This window comes from Protobothrops mucrosquamatus, unplaced genomic scaffold (genome assembly GCF_001527695.2).
Source record: "Protobothrops mucrosquamatus isolate PMUCROS unplaced genomic scaffold, P.Mucros_1.0 scaffold_11, whole genome shotgun sequence".
Classification (NCBI taxonomy): Eukaryota; Metazoa; Chordata; class Lepidosauria; order Squamata; family Viperidae; genus Protobothrops; species Protobothrops mucrosquamatus.
This window is the reverse complement of record NW_015386087.1, coordinates 2,084,930-2,104,613: the sequence shown is the minus strand read 5'-3', so window position 1 is coordinate 2,104,613 and position 19,684 is coordinate 2,084,930. Positions and strand designations below refer to the sequence as shown.

Sequence of the window (19,684 nt, the reverse complement as noted above, 5' to 3'; positions counted from 1 at the left end):
GTTCCATACATCTTCCAACATTTTACAATAGTATTAGTACTCATATAGACATATAGTTCTTGAACTTTGCTCACTATTTATAATATACTATTAACACTTTTCCCCTTGTTTCTATATATCTATTTATCTTTTAAATATACATTTGTCTATCATCTATATTTTGTCATTTTTAACTTCGGGCCTTTTGTTTGAATTGATTGTGCTGCAGATATTGTAATGTAAATCATTGAATGTGTGATCACATTGAAATCAGTCCTCTTAAACTATTCAGTGATAAATCAGAAATAATATTGGCTCATAGCATTCATGGTCTTTACTGTGCGTAGATTAATACTCAGTGCATGAGAATTAAATAAGAGGATCTTAAACACTTAATACAAGAAAGGTAGGTACAATTTAATAAGCATAACAGAAACCTGAGGGAATCTCTCCTATAACTGGGATATTACCAGCTGAAGAAACAGAAGTAATTAAAGGAGTCTGGTGGTACCTTTTCCTGTTAACAAATTATATTAAAAGGCATAGGCTTTTGTGAGTCATAGCTCTCTTCATCAGGTGCATAGAGTGGCTGGATTGATGTGGGATTTATTGTAAATCGGGTTGAGGTGGAGGGGAAGACAAGCTTGTTATGTAAATGTGAGATAGATTACAGGTACTGTATATCAATAAACAATTGCAATGTATTAAAGTGAGAATAACAGAATAACATAGTTGGAAGAGACCTTGAATATCTTCTAGTCCAGAGGTAGGCAACCTTGGCTCTTTTATGACTTGTGGACTTCAACTCCCAGAATTCCTGAGCCAGCATGGCTCAGCTTGGAAACCTCTCCCTTTCCCCTCAGCATGGCTGGCTCAGGAATTCTGGGAGTTGAAGTCCACGAGTCATAAAAGAGCCAAGGTTGCCTACCCCTGTTCTAGTCCAACCCACTGCTCAGGCAGTAGACCCTATATACTATTTCAGACAAGTCTCTTCTTTAAAAACTCCAGTGTTGGAGCACCCACAAGTTCTGGAGGCAAGCAATTCCACTGGTTAATAGTTCTCACTGTCAGGAAATTTCTCTCTAGTTCTAGGTTGAATCTCTCTTTAATGATCTTCCCCATGTTACTTCTTGTCCTGCCTTCAGGTGGTTGGGAGAATAGGTTGACTCCCCTCTTCTTTGTGGCAGTCCCTCAAATATTATCACTCCTAGTCCTTCTTTTCACCCATCCCACTATCTATAATATATATTATACTATCACAATATATAATAGATAGTCTGTTGTGTTTGTTCTGAGATATTATGAAAACTTTTAATGTATCTGAGTTCAGCTAAGTAATAGAAAGAAGAATAATTGCACCATTGCATTATATATTGAAAGTATCCTTGCTCATAAAGCCAAGAGAATGAAGTTGGCAGTAAAGAATCTGAGTTAAAGTAAGTGGAGAGAAGGAAATAATAAAAATACGGTTGTTGTTTTCTCCCACCCAATCATTGAGAAAATGTGAAGGATCCCTTCCAAAACCAAAACAGGAGAGAACATGAAGTTGTGTTATTGCTTTGAACTGAAGACAATTTTTGGTCCTTCATGGCTGCTCCTGCCTTCTTGACTTTGTCTGTCGGAGAATGGCAGAAGGTAGAAAAAAAGCAGCTATCGTATTTAATGCCAACTGACAGATAAAACATAACTGGTGAAATGGAAGCAGCGGAAAGCGATCGTGTAATGCTAATGTTCTTGATGGTAAAGGAAACTAAAGCTGGGTGCAGTTGAGTGCAGGGAAATGGATTTTTGTAAGCTCAGAGGAACGACGGTTGTGATTTCATTCTAGGAAGGCACTATAGAGAAGAAAAGGCTGGTTGGATGGTCCAAAGAAAAAATAAATGCTCAGAATATGGCTGCCACAAAATTCCAGCAAGGGAGAGAACAGGAAGCACAAGGCTCCGGGACTATCCAAAAACTGTAATAAGGAACTGAGAAAAAAAAAAGACAACATACCCAGGAAGTAGAAAGAGGAACAAGTCACCAGCCAGCCCAAAATTGTAGACCATCTTAAACTCAGAAAAGCTGAACCTCAGAATAAGTTGAAGTCGGTGAAAGATGCTAAGAATACCGAGAAGGACTCATTCAGATATTTTCAAAATAAAAGGAAGAGGGAAAAAATAGGTTAACCAGCTGCTGAATGAAAATGGCAGCATGCTGAGAAATAATAATAATAGTAATAACAATAATAATAAAGTTGGAAGGGACCTTGGAGGTCATCGAGTCCAACCCCCTGCTCAGGCAGGAAACCCTACACCATTTCGGACAAATGGCTGTCCAGTCTCTTCTCAAAAACTTCCAGTGTTGGAGCATTCACCGCTTCTGGAGGCAGGTTGTTCCACTGGTTAATTGTTCTCACTGTCAGGAAGTTTCTCCTTAGTTCTAGGTTGCTTCTCTCCTTGCTTAGTTTCCACCCGTTGCTTCTTGTCCTGCCTTCAGGTGCTTTGGAGAATAGCTTGACTCCTTCTTTTCTTTGGGCAGCCCCTGAGATATTTGAACACTGCTATCATATCATACTATAAGCAGAACTAATAAACTTTAATTATAACAGAATAACAGAGTTGGAAGGGGCCTTGGAGGTCTTCTAGTCCAACCCCCTGCTCAAGTAGGAGACCCTGTGACAGACATTCCAGATAAATGGCGGTCCTGTTTCTTCCTAAAAGCCTCCAGTGATGGAGCACCCACAACTTCTGGAGGCAAGCCATTCCACTGATTAATTGTTTTGTCAGGAAATTTCTTTTTAGTTCTATAATTATGTTCTTCAAGAAAAGTATATATTTATTTATAGTTTTCAGTGCCAGATGAATTACATCTGAGGGTCTTGGTAAATCCTGGACAATGGATTAGCAGATTACTGGAAAAGGGCAGATATTGCAGTGTCTTCAGAAATGATGCAGATGGAGTATTTTGAATTTTTAAAAAAAAAGGGAAGTAGAGGAAATAATAAAAATACTATTGTTGGTTTCTCCTACCCAATCACTGAGAAGATGTGAATGACCCCTCCCAAAACAAACATAGTTGTTGTTTTATCTATCAAATTTTTAAAATTGCCCATCCGCCTTGCAAAAGCAGGTAGATATTGACTTAGGCACCTGGAAAGATTTTAGAGTATCATAAAACAAAAAGTATGCCCTTCTGAAAATAAAAGTAGTGATTGGCTAATACTCTGCAAACAGAAATAAGATTCAAAATGATTCTTAATAGGCTGGATTAGTGGGGCGGAAATAACACAATTAAATTTACAGAGGAATAGAGCTAAATGCTTACGAAACAAATTGAATGCACTGATACAAAATGGGACTGTTTTGTTTGGCAGCGCTATCTATCTGTGAAAAGGATCTTGGAATAATACAGGTAGTTGATTAACAAACTGAATTTGAGTCAGCAGTTTTTATGTGACTGGGGGGAGGGGGGGGAAACAGAAGTAAAAGCTACCTCAACCAAAGTTCGTTTTCCAAATTATGAGAAGTAGTTAATACACTTTATTTCATGCTGATCATGGGTGTAGAAATTTCAGTCCTGTGTTAATAGAAGGAAGGAGTTGACTGGAGGCTAAAACATACAAGGAACGGTTGCTGGAATTGGGGATGTCTAGTTTAATGAAGAGAAGGACGAGGGGGGACATGACAGCAGTCTTCCAGTATCTCAGGGGCTGCCCCAAAAAAGAGGGAGTCAAGCTATTCTCCAAAGTGCCTGAAGGCAGGACAAGAAGCAACGGATGGAAACTAACCAAGGAGAGAAGCAACCTAGAACTAAGGAGAAACTTCTTGACGGTGAGAACAATTAACCAGTGGAACAACCTGCCTCCAGAAGCGGTGAATGCTCCAACACTGGAGGTTTTTTAAGAAGAGACTGGACAGCCATTTGTCCAAAATGGTATAGGCCAGTGGTGGCGAACCTATGGCACGGGTGCCAGAGGTGGCACTCAGAGCCCTCTCTGTGGGCACGCGCGCCATCGCCCCAGTCCTAGGCCTTCAGCTGGGTTTTATAAAACCTTTTCGCTTTAGGCCTCCGCCGCTGTGTGCAAAAAAAAAAAAGGTTCAATCAATCAATTTCAACTTCTCGCGGAAGAAAAAAAAGATCTTGCAAAGTTGGAATTGATTGATTGAACTTTTTAGTCCCACCCAGTCTGCCATTACCACCACAGCCACACCCAGCCAATGGGCCACGCCCACCCAATTGGCCACACCCGGCCAATGGGCCACACTCACCTGGCACCCAACAATGCATAAGTGGGTTTTGGGTTGCAGTTTGGGCACTCGGTCTCTAAAAGGTTCGCCATCACTGGTATAGGGTTTCCTGCCTGAGCGGGGGGTTGGACTAGATGACCTCCAAGGTCACTTCCAACTTTATTACTACTACTACTACTATTACTACTACTACTACTACTACTACTTTTACTTTCAGATGAGGAGGGATAATAGTATCTTCAAGAACCTTTGTAGGAATGTCATCCAGAAGACCCCCCAAAAAAGCCGTGTGTTTTTTTCTCATTCCAGAGGGCAGGGCACAAAATAATGGCATTAAGGAAGGCAGAAAACACTAGAAAAATGTTTCTAACAGCAGTCCAAAACAAGAGCCGGTGGCCCAAAGAGACAGTGTTGTTTTAATTGGGATTCTTGAGAGAAACAAGGAGTTGCATTTAATCAGTCCTTTCTTGAGCTGCATCCGTTCTGCTGATTTGCAGCCCTGTAGTTAAAAACTGCCAATAATTTTTGCAGCCTCATGAAAAGCAAGCAGTGAATTAGGAAGTGAGCTCTTTAGAGCAGAGGTAGTTATAGAGGGACAGTTGAATTATTCTGCAACCAGGGTGCTGAGGATTTTTTTTTTTTACAAAAAGCAATTAATTAAAAAGTAGACGCTGGCATTGTTCTAAAGCTCTGCTGCTTTTCCATAACATACAGGTAGTCCTCAACTTACAACAGTGCATTTAGTGACCGTTCAAAGTTGTTGTTAGTTGCGAAGCCGTGTCCGACCCATCGTGACCCCATGGACAACGTTCCTCCAGGCCTTCCTGTCCTCTACCATCTTCTGGAGTCCATTGAAGCTCACGCCTACTGCTTCAGTGACTCCATCCAGCCACCTCCTTCTCTGTCGTCCCCTTCTTCTCTTGCCCTCCATCTTTCCCAGCATCAGGCTCTTCTCCAATGAGTCCTTCCTTCTCACTAGGTGGCCAAAGTACTTGAGTTTCCACTTCAGGATCTGGCCTTCTAAAGAGCAGTCAGGGTTGATCTCCTCTAGGACTGACCGGTTGGATCGCCTTGCAGTCCAGGGGACTCGCAGGAGTCTTCTCCAGCACCATCGTTCAAAGGCATCCATTCTTCCGCCTTTCTTATGGTCCAACTTTCACAGCCATACGTTGCAACTGGGAAAACCAGTTCAAAGTTACGACACTGAAAAAAGTGACTTATGACGCTTTTTCATACTTACGATCGTCGTGCCATTCCCCATGGTCATGTGATCAGAGTTCAGATGCTTGGTAGCTAGTTCATATTTCTGATGGTTACGGTGTTCTGCAGTCACGTGATCCCCTTTTGCGACCTCCTGCCAAGCAAAATCAATGGGGGGAGCCAAGTTCACCCTATCACTAGCTTAGTAACTGCAGGTTTTTACGTGACAAACGTGGCAAGAAAATTCGTAACGTGGGACAAAACTCACCGACGGAAATTTGGGGCTCAGTCGACATAAGTCGAGGACTACCTGTATACCTATTAGCAGCCAGTGAGTTAGTGGTTGCTGATGAATTAAAACGGACAGTTGATGGCAACACGGTACGTGCTAATGTTCCTGGGTTTAATGGCGCTTTTTGTTTTGGATGTTGTATTACAAAAGATTTTTAAAACTTATCTGTTAATCGCACAACTCTTTGGGGGTAATTATTTTCCTGTTGTGTAAAATACATTGCCTAATTTTGTGGGTGCAACAACACGCATTTGGCTATGTTCCTCTGTAGTTTGCGTTATTACACGTACTCTATGTACATGTACATGTGTTTTAAATGAGTCCACACCCTATGCAGAAAAAGGAAAGAAAGGTAGCTATTTTCAAATTTTATAGCTTATACGCTGTGCAAAAGAACAAAAAAAATTAGATGGGCCTTTGACGGTTAGGGTGTTCCTTTGCAGAGCAAAATGCCAAACTTAATATGACTATAAAAAAAAGAATTTAAATGGATGCCAAGGAGAACCTCAAGGCAGTCTGGAGTGGTTGAGTGCTCACTGCAGGCCCAGAATGCTGGTTTGCTCTCTGATTGGGGGGGGGGAGGACAAACTAGATTTTGAGGAATAAGAGTGGAGTTTCTGGAAAACAGCTGACAGAATAGAATGACTGGACCTCGATTTTGCTTGCTGGATAATTCACTTAGTGAGAACACTCCTAGCAGACCTTGCTGCTAAGCAGGACGTGAGGGGGTGTTGCAGAGGGGTGGGGAGAGGCTGGGGAAGGGCATCCTCAAGCCACATGTGAATTGGGTGGTCCCTGGTGCAAGGCTGCACACCAGAAGGCCAGGAGATGAGTGGATGGCAAGGGAGGGTGCAAATAATAATAATAATAATAATAATAATAATAATAATAATAATAATAATAATTATTATTATTATTATTATTATTATTATTATTATTAGTAGTAGTAGTAGTAGTAGTAGTAGTAGTAAAGTTGGAAGGGACCTTGGAGGTCATCTAGTCCAACCCCCTGCTCAGGCAGGAAACCCTATACCATTTCGGACAAATGGCTGTCCAGTCTCTTCTTAAAAACTTCCAGCGTTGGAGCATTCACCGCTTCTGGAGGCAGGTTGTTCCACTGGTTAATTGTTCTCACTGTCAGGAAGTTTCTCCTTAGTTCTAGGTTGCTTCTCTCCTTGATTAGTTTCCACCCGTTGCTTCTTGTCCTGCCTTCAGGCACTTTGGAGAATAGCTTGACCCCCTCTTCTTTGGGGCAGCCCCTGAGATACTGGAAGACTGCTATCATGTCCCCCCTCGTCCTTCTCTTCATTAAACTAGACAACTACCCAGTTCCAGCAACCTTCCCTCTCTTTTCTGCCAGATCCATCTTTCTGTCTGGCTCTCCTCTCCAATAAACTTATTTGTTCCAATATCTTTGTTCCAATATCTCAGGGGCTGCCACAAAGAAGAGGGAGTCAAGCTATTTTCCAAGGTGCCTGAAGGCAGGACAAGAAGCAACGGGTGGAAACTAAGCAAGGAGAGAAGCAACCTAGAACTAAGGAGAAACTTCCTGACAGAACAATTAACCAGTGGAACAGCTGGCCTCCAGAAGTTGTGGATGTTCCATCATTGGAGGCTTTTAAGAAGAGACTGGACAGCCATTTGTCCGAAATGGTATAGGGTTTCCTGCCTGAGCAGGGGGTTGGACTAGATGACCTCCAAGGTCCCTTCCAACTTTACTATTATTATTATTATTATTATTATTATTATTATTATTATTATTATTATTATTATTATTATTATTATTATTATTATTATTATTATTATTATTATTACAACCTTCTTCCCAAAGCAGTTGCCATGTTTATTCCCAGCTTGGATGAACCAGGATGAAGACTTTTCTTCCAACAGTGCTTTTTACACACACAAAAAAAGAGCTTTCTTTACGAGAGTTACAGCCACCGCTATACAACAATAGTTTATAGTTTGCAGCCGAAAACACTCAAAAAACTAAAGCTATTTTTAAGAGACAAATGGTCAAAACAGTGTGAGACCACTCAATCTTTTAATACTCCCGTCCCAAATCTTGTAAGGTTTTGAGTGAGAAACCGAAATATTTAAAACTTGGGTGGTCTTGTAAGATTTTAAGTATCTTTTTAAAGATTTATTCTTGGCAGCTTCACAGGAAACTCAGTTGAGGTCCTCCATAATCCCCCTGCCTACAGGTTGGAATTAATATTCAACCATTGTTAAAAAGCTTAGGGTAAAAAATAAATTAGCAGCTGGAAATAAAAAGCAATTTTATGCCGTCATAAATGTCTTCATGTGCTGCAAATTACAGCTCTCCTAAGGCAAGGATTTTGCAGAATAAGAGACGTGAGGGTGAATTTCCCAAACAATCCCTATTTCAAGGACCCCCTTAGCCTTCCAGAGGGGATGTACTAGGAATCATGAAGAAAGTGGTCCTTTGGAGACCAAAATCAATATCTTAACCCAGGGGTCTTCAAACCTGGTCCTTTTATGACTTGTGGACTTCAACTCCCAGAATTCCTCAGCCAGGGACCTTGGAGGCTATCTAGTCCAACCCCCTGCTCAGGCAGGAAACCCTATACCATTTCAGACAAATGGCTGTCCAGTCTCGTCTTAAAAACTTCCAGTGTTGGAGCATTCACCGCTTCTGGAGGCAGGTTGTTCCACTGATTAATTGTTCTAACTGTCAGGAAGTTTCTCCTTAGTTCCAGGTTGCTTCTCTCCTTGATCAGTTTCCATCCGTTGCTTCTTGTCCTGCCTTCTGGCGCTTTGGAGGATAGCTTGACTCCCTCTTCTTTGGGGCAGCCCCTAAGATTTTGGAAGACTGCTTTCATATCACACATCACATGTGAAGCAATAATGTTTTTATGTTGCTTATCCTGCTTGTTAAGCCTGTTCTTAACGTGCAGCTGATACTTTGCGTGGCTGTTCCCAGATGGGATCTCTGGGTGCGACATCTTCAAGTCCTCCATCTTGTCTGTCATCCTGAGCTTTGCTCTTAGAAATCACATTGCACACTCACAATCTGGTGATCACCTGGCAGAAAAGAGTGCTTGGTTCTTTAGGGGAGTGGTCTAGCTCACAAGTGGGCTGGTGTGCTGGTCTTCTTCAGTCATAGGTTTTAGATGTAGAATCATAGAATCATAGGGCGGGAAGGGACCTTGGAGGTCTTCTAGTCCAACCCCCTGCTCAAGACAAGGAGACCTTATACCAGTGATGGCAAATCTTTTAGAGACCGAGTGCCCAAACTGCAACCCAAAACCCACTTATGTATCATCGGGTGCTGGGTGGGCGTGGCCCATTGGGTGGGTGTGGCCCATTGGGTGGGCGTGGCCCATTGGGTGGGCATGGCCCATTGGGTGGGCGTGGATGCGATAGTAACGGCAGACTGGGTGGGACTAAAAAGTTCAATCAATCAATTTCAACTTTGCAAGATCTTTTTTTTTTCCGCGAGAAGTTGAAATTGACTAATTGATTGAACCTTTTTTTTTTGCACATGGCGGCGGAGGCCTAAAGCGAAAGGGCTTTGCGTGCCACCTGTTGCAAGCGTGCCATAGGTTCGCCACCACGGCCTTATACCATCCTGGTCAACTGGTGGCCCAATCTTTTCTTGAAAACTTCCAGTGAGTGGGAATTACTGTATTATGTCAGGCTTTTTTTTTTTGCAGAAATGTTTTAAATTTTCAGGTATGTAGAGAGTTTGCTTTGATTTTTTTCACTTTGGAAAGAATAGTATTCTTTCCCACCAAGAATAGAGGATTAGAGAACATCCATTAGCGGAAAAATAGGATTTGCATGTTTGAAATCTTAGATTGCTTCCCGGTTAAAAAGATTTTAACACAGAATTCATTTGGCTTTAAAAAAGTCCGAAAGTAGGCTTTGTTACTTTCCATGATGGAGTTTGGAAATTGAGTATTAACCAAGAGGCTTTAGTGGCAGATGAACATGAATGAATTCAAAGCAAGGGGTTTTGACCCCTGAATTCATACTTAGTTGTGTCCTGTATTTGCATAATACCTTTGCTTAGAGCACAAGGTCACAAATCTTTACAAGACACCGGTCAATTAGATTTAAATAGCTGAATTTTAATCCTCCAAGCCTATTAAAGCAATGATATTTGGGCTACTATGTTCAGCAGAGCTAATTATAGACACATACTTGCTTCCTGGGTGAAATAATTAGGGATGGTAAATGGTTAAAAAAGAATCTGTGATTCAGATAGGTCTCATGAAGAACTGCTATCACTTGAGATGGTTGTCCTTTTCTTAATGAAATTGAGTTCAAGGACTCTTAGTTCTCACCTTTCCACAGTGGGCTTCTAAACCCACATTTCCTATCTATCCCTCATACTGACCTCCCCTTGTTTAATTTACAGAATGGTGAATTTTATACTAATGAGACAGCGTGAAAGAAGCATGGAGCAAAATCGTGATCTGTACGGCTGCTGCTTCCTCATTTAATAAGTTCCCTGCAAAAAAAAGCAGACCCTCAGCCAATGTACAGTATCACAAACGCGGCGTGACTGATTTGCAACACCCCACAACCCATTACTTGCAGTTGTGGGTTGTCTTCTACCTCAGCAGTGGTGCTTTCAGCTGGGCCTTACGTAAGAGCAGCAGGTTCAGATGTGATCCAGAGCTCCAGGCTAAAATATTTTCAGGACGGTGGGGGTGGTGAAATTGCGTTGAGTTAGTTAATACAGGCAGTCCTCGACTTAACAACAGTTCGTTTAGTGACCGTTCAAAGTTACAATGGCACTGGAAAAAGTGACCTGTGACCATTTTCACACTTAACGACCGTTGCAGCATCCTCGTGGTCACGTGATCAAAATTTGGACCCTTGGCAACTGACTCGTGTTTTCGACAGTTGCAGTGTTACGGGCTCAGGTGATCAACTTTTGTGATCTTCTGACAAGCAAAGTCAGTGACTCTTGAGATAATGCGACCGTCATAAATACACACCAATTGCCAGATGCCTGAATTTTGATCACCGGGATGCTGCAACGGCCATATGTGTGAAAACTGGTCATAAGCCACGTTTTTTCCAGTGCCGTTGTAACTTTGAAAGTTCACTAAACAAACGGTTGTAAGTCAAGGACTGCCTGTAATATGAAGAGAGCACCAAATTCCTTCTGTAAGCCATCATAGTTGGGGGGGGGGAAATTGGCACATTTCTTAGAGATATCTGAAATTGTTTGCAAAGAAGAGTGGTGACCTCGTGTTCATAAAATGGAATGGGTATCTATGGTATTGAGTTCACAGAACTAGCCAACAGGGGTTTATGTTATCAGCTAGGGGCACCTGTATGATGATGGTTATGATGACAATGTTATCCATTCAGTCGCGTCCGACTCTTGGCGATTCTATCGGCCAGATCTCTCCACATCTATAGGCACATGTGTGCCTGTAGGATGTGATCAAAAAGGTCCAGATGGCAGTCCTAGTGGTACAATCCAAGATTTGTCTGTTTGATATATCTGTCATGCGTGCCATATGCTGTATGTTTTTATTTGTATGCATATATAATATATGTTTTAATTGGTGTGTAGTTTGCATTGTGGATAGCATTCAATTTCATTGTGAGAAAAACACAACACAATATATTCTAATTCTAATATACATATATAATTCTAATGTACATAGAAAACAGGCAGAGCTTAGAATAGATTATGCTGTTATGTTTGCTAACTGCATTTTTTTGGGGGGGCGTGCCATGCTGATAACGCCTGCACCCACGGTGTGTTATTAGCCAACATTAACAGTTTGCATATGTGATTGGTACAGTCAAAATAGAAGAGTACTTACGCTATTTTAAGGGGAATATGGAATGGGAAAGCTCTCTGTTTTTAATGTTATAACTAGTCCTGTACCAAATCCACTAAATGAATGAATACATAATGATATCTGAGCTCTTAAAACTCCAGGGCCTTTTAAACTCTGTGTACTTGTTAAGAAAAATAGATTTACAAGCCTAAACTACTCGTTGTGCAAAAGGCCAGAATATTTGACTCTAACAAAAATATTAAGCAGTCAACTGCGTTCTTTTCCATTTCTGTGTTTTTTTATAAGCACAAAATAGTTTAGAACTATGACAAACAGTTGGAAGCGTCAGAAATCTAACAGACCACGATTCCCTTTTGTTCTGTCCTTAGGAGAATCTTGTTCACATACCTATCTGCGAAGATTTAACTCCAGGATCCGCACCCAGGATCTGTTTTGCCTCGTTTCACAAGGACGGCATTGTTTCAGTAAGTGAGAGTTCTTTTATCTTTTTCAGGGTTTGCAAATAACTCACAGGCAGATGATACAGCAGAAACCAAACGCATGACTTCGATTCTTCAAATGCATCTGGCTGAGGATACGCAGCATAGCTGACGATAGAAGCAGAGGGGTCAGACATTTTCCCAAGTATCAATCTGTTGCCAAGGATAAAATCTAAAAAAAAAAAAAAAAGGAAAAAAAGAAAAAGGAAAGCAGCACAGTACACCAGATTGCAAAGGCAAATAACTACAGTATTATCCATTTAGCAAGTATTGGCACAATTATTCCTGACTGATACGTTTGCATTGCAGTGGTTTGATGCTGGTGAGAAAACTAACAACCAATCAGTAGTCTAGTGTTACCAAGTAAACATCTCCATGTGGGAGTTAGGATATTGTGCTGAAGAAGAGTTTATAGTCAGAAAGACTGCATAACAGTTACATGGGTTAGTTTTCAAAAAAGATTAGTCCTACATAGGCAATGTACCGTATTTCCCCGAAAATAAGACTGGGTCTGATAATTAACTTTTACTCCACGCATTAGGGCTTATTTTCCGGTTAGGTCTTATTTGGGGGGAAATACGGTACTAAATGCGTCCGTCTGGCACAGTGGTTCTCAACCTGTGGGTCGGGACCCCATTTGGGGTCGATCGACCATATCATGGGGGTCGCCAAGCAAGGCTATACGCCATTTTTTTTTGTCCGCCATTTTTTTTTGTCCGCCATTTTTTCACCTTTTCCGGTGGGTGCCTTACCTCCCTTGAGCTGGGCCAGCTGGTGGTCGGCCTGCTCCGTCTCTGCCGCTTGCCAGCTACGCCTCGGCCGGCGCAGGGGGCGGAACCACGCATGTGCGGCGCTCCCGGGCAGGGAAAGTCCTCGACTTACGACCGGTTGGGTAGTCCTCGACTTACGACCGGTTTAGTCCTCGACTTACGACCNGTTAGTCGGTGGTAGCCTTTTTTCAGGCTAATAAATTTTACTAAAAGGCATAATCTTTTGAGCTATAGCTCACTTGCATGTGATGAAATGATCTGAAGCCCACAAATGTATGGCTTTTAATATAGCTTGAAATGTGTAAGATTGCAAGTACTGCTCTTAATAAGAATAGGGCAGGGGTAGGCAACCTTGGCTCTTTTATGACTGGTGGACTTCAACTCCCAGAATTCCTGAGCCAGCCACGCTGAGGGGAAAGGGAGAGGTTTCCAAGCTGAGCCAGGCTGGCTCAGGAATTCTGGGAGTTGAAGTCCACGAGTCATGAGGGGGCCATAGTTTCCCCCATGCTGGCTCAGGAATTCTGGGTGTTGAAGTACACGAGTCATAAAAGAGCCAAGGTTGAAAAGCCCTGGTTTACAGAATCAGCATGTTGTCCCCAACAATCTGAGTCCTCATTTTTACCGACCTTGGAAAGATGAAATGCTGAGACAACCTTGAGCCGGTCAGGATCGAACTCCTGGCAATGTGAGCAGAGTTAGCCTGCAATACTGCATTCTAACCACTACACCACCACCATAACAAAAAAGATGGATGGGTAGAGAGCAGAGAGCAAAGCAGGGTTGGGTGGGGGAGTTTAAGTCTACCATCTCCAGTGTGGAACTCACCCATCTGCTGCCCAGGTCAATCAGCAGAGCTATCCTCCCAAAATGCCTTCAACTCCAACTCAGTTTGAGTTTGTCATTTTTTCTCTCTCTGGGCAAATAGGCACGCTTCCAGTAGAACAGGATGTGCAGTCCCCTTCCGTGCGTTTTTTCCAAAGAAAAAGCAATCTAAAAATAAAAATTCACATGGGGCCGAGAACCAGATGGACAATAGAAAGCTTCTGGGTGAAAAAGGGCACCTGTGGGAAACATATTGGAAATTCCAGGTTTGAATGAAACACATTATGTCAGCGTTTCTCAACCTTGGACACTTTCAAATGTGTGGATTTCAACTCCCAGAATTCTTTTGCTGGCTAAGGAATTCTGGGAGTTGAGGTCTGCCCATCTTAAAGTTGTTGAAGTTGAGAAAGGCTGGTCTAGCTATTGAATGGGGATCGCAGGTGACAAAAAATGCCAGTGGGCATGTCCAATTCTAGGTGAGTGTGCCGCGTGCTACCTGCATGACAGCTACAGAAGATCAGTCTCACCTAAAATTCTGGGAGCAGAAGTCCCACCTCTGAAAGTTGCCAAGGTTGAGGAAAACCGCATTAATCTATCATTTAAACGTTGGAATAAATGCTCTGAAAAGCCTGGATGAAATAGAGCAGCGGTTCTCAACCTATGGGTCGCGACCCCATTTGGGGTCGATCGACCATTTCACGGGGGTCGCCAAGCAAGGCTGTCCGCCATTTTTTCCCCCCTTTTCTGGCGGGTGCCTTACCTCCCTTGAGCTGGGCCAGCTGGTGGTCGGCCTGCTCCGTCTCTGCCGCTTGCCAGCTACGCCTCGGCCGGCGCAAGGGGCGGAACCACGCATGCGCGGCGCTCCCGGGCAGGGAAAGTCCTCGACTTACGACCGGTTTAGTCCTCGACTTACGACTGGTTTAGTCCTCGACGTACGACCGGTTGGGGGTCGCGGCATTAAAAAGGTTGAGAACCACTGAAATAGAGCAAGGTTAGGGCTTTAGTTGAATCGTGTTGGTTGGTAGATGGTTAAAAGTGTGCTGTTTAATCCCAGCGATTATATTTCTTTGTAATCTTTGTGCATTCAGAGAGAATTCTCTCTGGCTAGAAACCATAACAGATGGAGGGTGAGTGCGTAGCGTGCCACCTGCATTAAAGGTACAGAACATTAGTCCTGCCTAAAAGGTCCATGCTCATTTGTGGCCTTATAAAACATATAAAACCAGTGCACAAAAATTCTCTCATTAGCCCCCTCCCCTCAAAATCAGGCATCTAATGGAGTCATCCCTGGCTTAAAAAAAGATACTATTAAGGCACAAGCTTTTGTGAGCTTCCGCTCAGATGCACCGAAAAGCTAGACTGTCAGGGGATTTAAATTGAGAAGGAGGGAGGGAGGGGTAGACAGATTGATTGTGTGAATGCAGATTGCATGTGAGACATTAAGAATTGTGATGTGTTTTTTTAAAAAAAACCTTGTATTTGTTAAGAACTTTTGAGAGAGCAGAATGTATTTTGATGGATGTGGGTGTGTTGATTGATTGGTTTTATTTATATCCCGCTTTTATTCTTTTCACAAATAACTCACGTCCAACATACCTGCGTCCTGTTTACCCACAGCAACAACCCTGTGAGGTGGGTTGGGCTGGGAGAGAGTGACCGGCCCAAAGTCACCCAGTTGGTTTTCACATTCAAGACTAGAACTCACATTCTCCTGGTGATCGGCCCAAAGTCACCCAGCCAAATGTCATGGCTTAAGGCAGGACTTGAACTCACAGTCTCTTGCTTACTAGCCTGGTGCCTTAACCACTAGACCAGGGGTAGGCAATCTTGGCTCTTTTATGACTCGTGGACTTCAACTCCCAGAATTCCTGAGCCAGCCATGGCGCAGCATGGAAACCTCTCCCTTTCCCCTCAGCATGGCTGGCTCAGGAATTCTGGGAGTTGGAGTCCACACATCTTACAGTTGTTGAGGTGGAGAAACAATGGACTAGGCCAGGGGTAGGCCACCTTGGCTCTTTTATGACTCGTGGACTTCAACTCCCAGAATTCTTGAGCCAGCATGGCTCAGCTTGGAAACCTCTCCCTTTCCCCTCAGCGTGGCTGGCTCAGGAATTCTGGGAGTTGAAGTCCACAAGTCATAAAAGAGCCAAGGTTGCCTACCCCTGCACTAGACCAAACAATCGCATTGCTTAATATGATACTCTGACATTACAATTGTTAGCGGACAAAGTACCCAGTTTAAATCCAACCTTGGTTTAGCCACTCCGTGCCTCTGAGGGAGGGAGTTGCATCACCTGAAAGCTGTTGCTTTTGGATAAAATGTATTGGTCAGGAAAAGTGTACCAGATTCCCACGTTTCGGCTATCCTGGACCAGCACCACTCTCTTTCTACAATGCCTCCAACAGTCACGAGGCCCCAGAAGCACACTTCTTGGCATGTCATTTCAATTTGATGAGCACTTTTGCCTTCAATTTAGAGCAGGGGTGTCCAACCTTGGCAACTTTAAAACTTGTGGACTTCAACTCCCAGAATTCCCCAGCCAGCCATGAACGAGTGGTCCTTAACTGAGGACCACCTCTACTACAGTGGAGACTGTTCAGGACTTGCACTTGTCTTACAGAAATTTGGCTCCCTGGATACGGGTAGCCCTTGACTTACAACTGTCATTTAGTGACCATTCAAAGTTACAACAGCACTGGGGGGGGAAAAGCGATCGTTACCGGGTTTTTTTTACACTTGTGACCATGATCACAGGACCATAATTTGGATGCTTGACAACTGACTCATCGTCACGAAGATTTCCCTTAGCCACTCTGTTATTTAACAGTTGCAACGATTCACTTTAACAACTAGGGTGAGAAAGGTCGTAAAATGGGACAAAAGCTGTTAACAACATTCTTGCTTAGCAACAAAAAATTTGGGCTCAGTTGTGGTCGTAAGTTGAGGACTACCTGCAATTTGTTAGCCTATGGCAGGGGTAGGCAACCTTGGCTCTTTTAGGACCGGTGGACTTCAACTCCCAGAATTCCTGAGCCAGCCACGCTGAGGGGAAAGGGAGAGGTTTCCAAGCTGCGCCATGGCTGGCTCAGGAATTCTGGGAGTTGGAGTCCACACATCTTAAAGTTGTTGAGGTGGAAAAACAATGGACTAGGGTAGGGGTAGGCAACCTTGGCTCTTTTATGACTCGTGGACTTCAACTCCTAGAATTCCTGAGCCAGCATGGGGGAACTATGGCCCCCTCATGACTCGTGGACTTCAACTCCCAGAATTCCTGAGCCAGCATGGCTCAGCTTGGAAACCTCTCCCTTTCCCCTCAGCATGGCTGGCTCAGGAATTCTGGGAGTTGAAGTCCACCAGTCATAAAAGAGCCAAGGTTGCCTACCCCTGGCCTATGGTCTAGCTAGCCTACAGTGTTGTGCTCTCTGGTGGCCCCTCACCAAATTCTTACCCTGCTCCCTTTGCAGCCCAGAGCAGGTCATCCTGACATCCTGCTTGCTGAGACTTAAAACTCTCACCTACTGCCTTATCTCTGATTTACTCTACCTACCGCTTGTTTCAACCTCTGAGTACCCGGCTTCTCTCCTTCATGCTCTCTGATGTCCACTGTTGCCCAGCAACCACAGCTGATGCTGATCTGCTCTCCCGCCTTGTCCTTCCCTCACCTCTTCTTTGTCTGCCTTTAACCCTTAGGGACTTCAGCGGCTATGCTGATGACAGGCTCACTGTTTCCCCAGCTTTGTGTTCATCTCTTTCCATCCCCATCTTTAGTTCAGCCATGTTGGCCTATCGCTCTGCCTCTCTCCTCTGACCAAGGTAGATGCATGCTGGGTATTGAGCCGGCCAGTCTCATATCACCACCTCCCAGAAATAACAACAACAACAACAACAACAACAATAATATAAAGACCTACAAATAGAAAGACTGGCAAAAGCAAGCAAGGGTAGTACCAATATTAATAGGCGCCTTGGGTGCAATCCCAAAACAACTGGAGCATCACTTGAACACCATCATCGGCATTGACAAATTTGCCATTAGTCAATTGCAAAAGGCGGCCTTACTAGGAACTGCTTCCATCCTGCGACGAGATCTGTAATACCATCAAACATCCACATCTGCCTATCCCAGGTCCTTGGTAAGGACTCGATAGGTGGACAAAAATGCCAAATCCAGTCTGAACATCTGGCTGACTATGCGATGATCAATAATAATGTTGGAAGGAACCTTGGAGGTCATCTAGTCCCTGCTCAGGCAGGAAACCCTATCCCAGTGGTGGCGAACCTATGGCACGGGTGCCAGAGGCGGCACTCGGAGCCCTCTCTGTGGGCACACATGCCGTTGTCCCAGTCTCGCCTCCCCCCGTGACCCCCTCCTCACCAATAGTTCCCCTGGAGAAGGGTCGCCCTCAAGTGTGGCCCACGCAGAGCAGCGCAGCCAAGGACATGGCAGCCAGGCAGCGTAGACAAGACTCTGCCCTCACGCCCCATCGTGCACAGTTGATGCTGCAGGGCGCAGGCAGAGGGCGTGGCCACCATGGCACTGCTGGGCTGCCTGGGCGATCTGCGGCGGGCTCTGGAGGCGGCGAGTGGCGCTGTGGGCGGGCAGGGTGAAGGGCGGGGCAGGGGGTGGGGGAGGGGAAGGGAGTGAAGCAGGGGGCAGGGCCAGTTTTTGGGCACTCGGTCTCTAAAAGGTTCGCCATCACTGCCCTATCCCATTTCAGACAAATGGCTGTCCAGTCTCTTCTTAAAAACTTCCAGTGTTGGAGCATTCACCGCTTCTGGAGGCAGGTGGTTCCACTGGTTAATTGTTCTAACTGTCAGGAAGTTTCTCCTTAGTTCTAGGTTGCTTCTCTCCTTGATGACTTTCCCTCCGTTGGTTCTTGTCCTGCCTTCAGGCGCTTTGGAGAATAGCTTGACTCCCTCTTCTTTGGGGCAGCCCCTGAGATATTCGTTTAAAACCAGACACATCACTAGAAGCTAAAATCATAAGACTACGTCTGGTTTACTTTGGCCATGTTATGCGTGCAAATTCACTGGAGAAGGCAAGGATGCTAGCAATGGTTAGTGGAACAAGAAGAAGGGGCAAGCAAAGAACATGCTGGCTTGATGACATCAAATCGGATGCAAAGTTGAACATTCAACAACCGAAAGAAGCTGTGCTTGACAGGGTAGCATGGAGAACACCTGCCTATAAAGTCTCCAAGAGTTGGACATGACTAAATGGATAAAAACAAACAATTTGTTAAATAAATTTAAATAGCCACCCACCTCACACATCCATTTTATAATAAAATCCCATTAAAAAAAACCTCACCATCTCCTCTATGACAGGAATAACGCAACGCCTTGACTGCTCCCTCTCCGTCTCCCAGCCCCATTAACAAAAATCAAATTTTTAGGGGCTTTCAGAAAAAAACAGCAGGTTGGGGGCCAACCATACTCCAGAGGGGAATGATGTTCCATAAAGAAACGGCCACCACCGAGAGGATCCTTTTTCGTGGTCCCACCAGATGATAATCCCTAATCAGTGGCACCTGTAACATGCCCCACTTTCCCATCCAGGTGGGCTGGGTAGATGTAAAACGTTGCATATAACAATATAATATAATATAATAATATCTAATATAATTATATAATATAATATAAGTTTAACGAAGAGAAGGACGAGGGGGGACATGATAGCAGTGTTCCAATATCTCAGGGGCTGCCACAAAGAAGAGGGAGTCAAGCTATTCTCCAAAGCACCTGAAGGCAGGACAAGAAGCAACAAATGGAAACTAATCCAGGAGAGAAGCAACCTAGAACTAAGGAGAAACTTCCTGACAGAACAATTAACCAGTGGAACAACCTGCCTCCAGAAGCGGTGAATGCGCCAACACTGGAAGTTTTTAAGAAGAGACTGGACAGCCATTTGTCCGAAATGGTGTAGGGTTCCTGCCTGAGCAGGGGGTTGGACTCAATGACCTCCAAGGTCCCTTCCAACTTCTTCTTCTTCTTCTTCTTCTTCTTCTTCTTCTTCTTCTTCTTCTTCTTCTTCTTCTTCTTCTTCTTCTTCTTCTTCTTCTTCTTCTTCTTCTTCTTCTTCTTCTTCTTCTTCTTCTTCTTCTTCTTCTTCTTCTTCTT

At 43.9% G+C, this 19,684-nt stretch overlaps 1 protein-coding gene across 1 annotated transcript in view; it reads left to right on the top strand.

Moving 5' to 3' along the window:
• The first annotated feature begins 11,043 nt into the window (after window positions 1–11,043).
• The window catches only part of DNAJC5 (DnaJ heat shock protein family (Hsp40) member C5), a 28,606-nt gene continuing 19,965 nt past the window's right edge, over window positions 11,044–19,684 (top strand). Inside the window, exon 1 of the mRNA XM_015822628.1 lies at window positions 11,044–11,956. The gene's annotated coding sequence lies outside the window, so the exon portion shown is untranslated. The remainder of the gene's footprint in view (window positions 11,957–19,684) is intronic.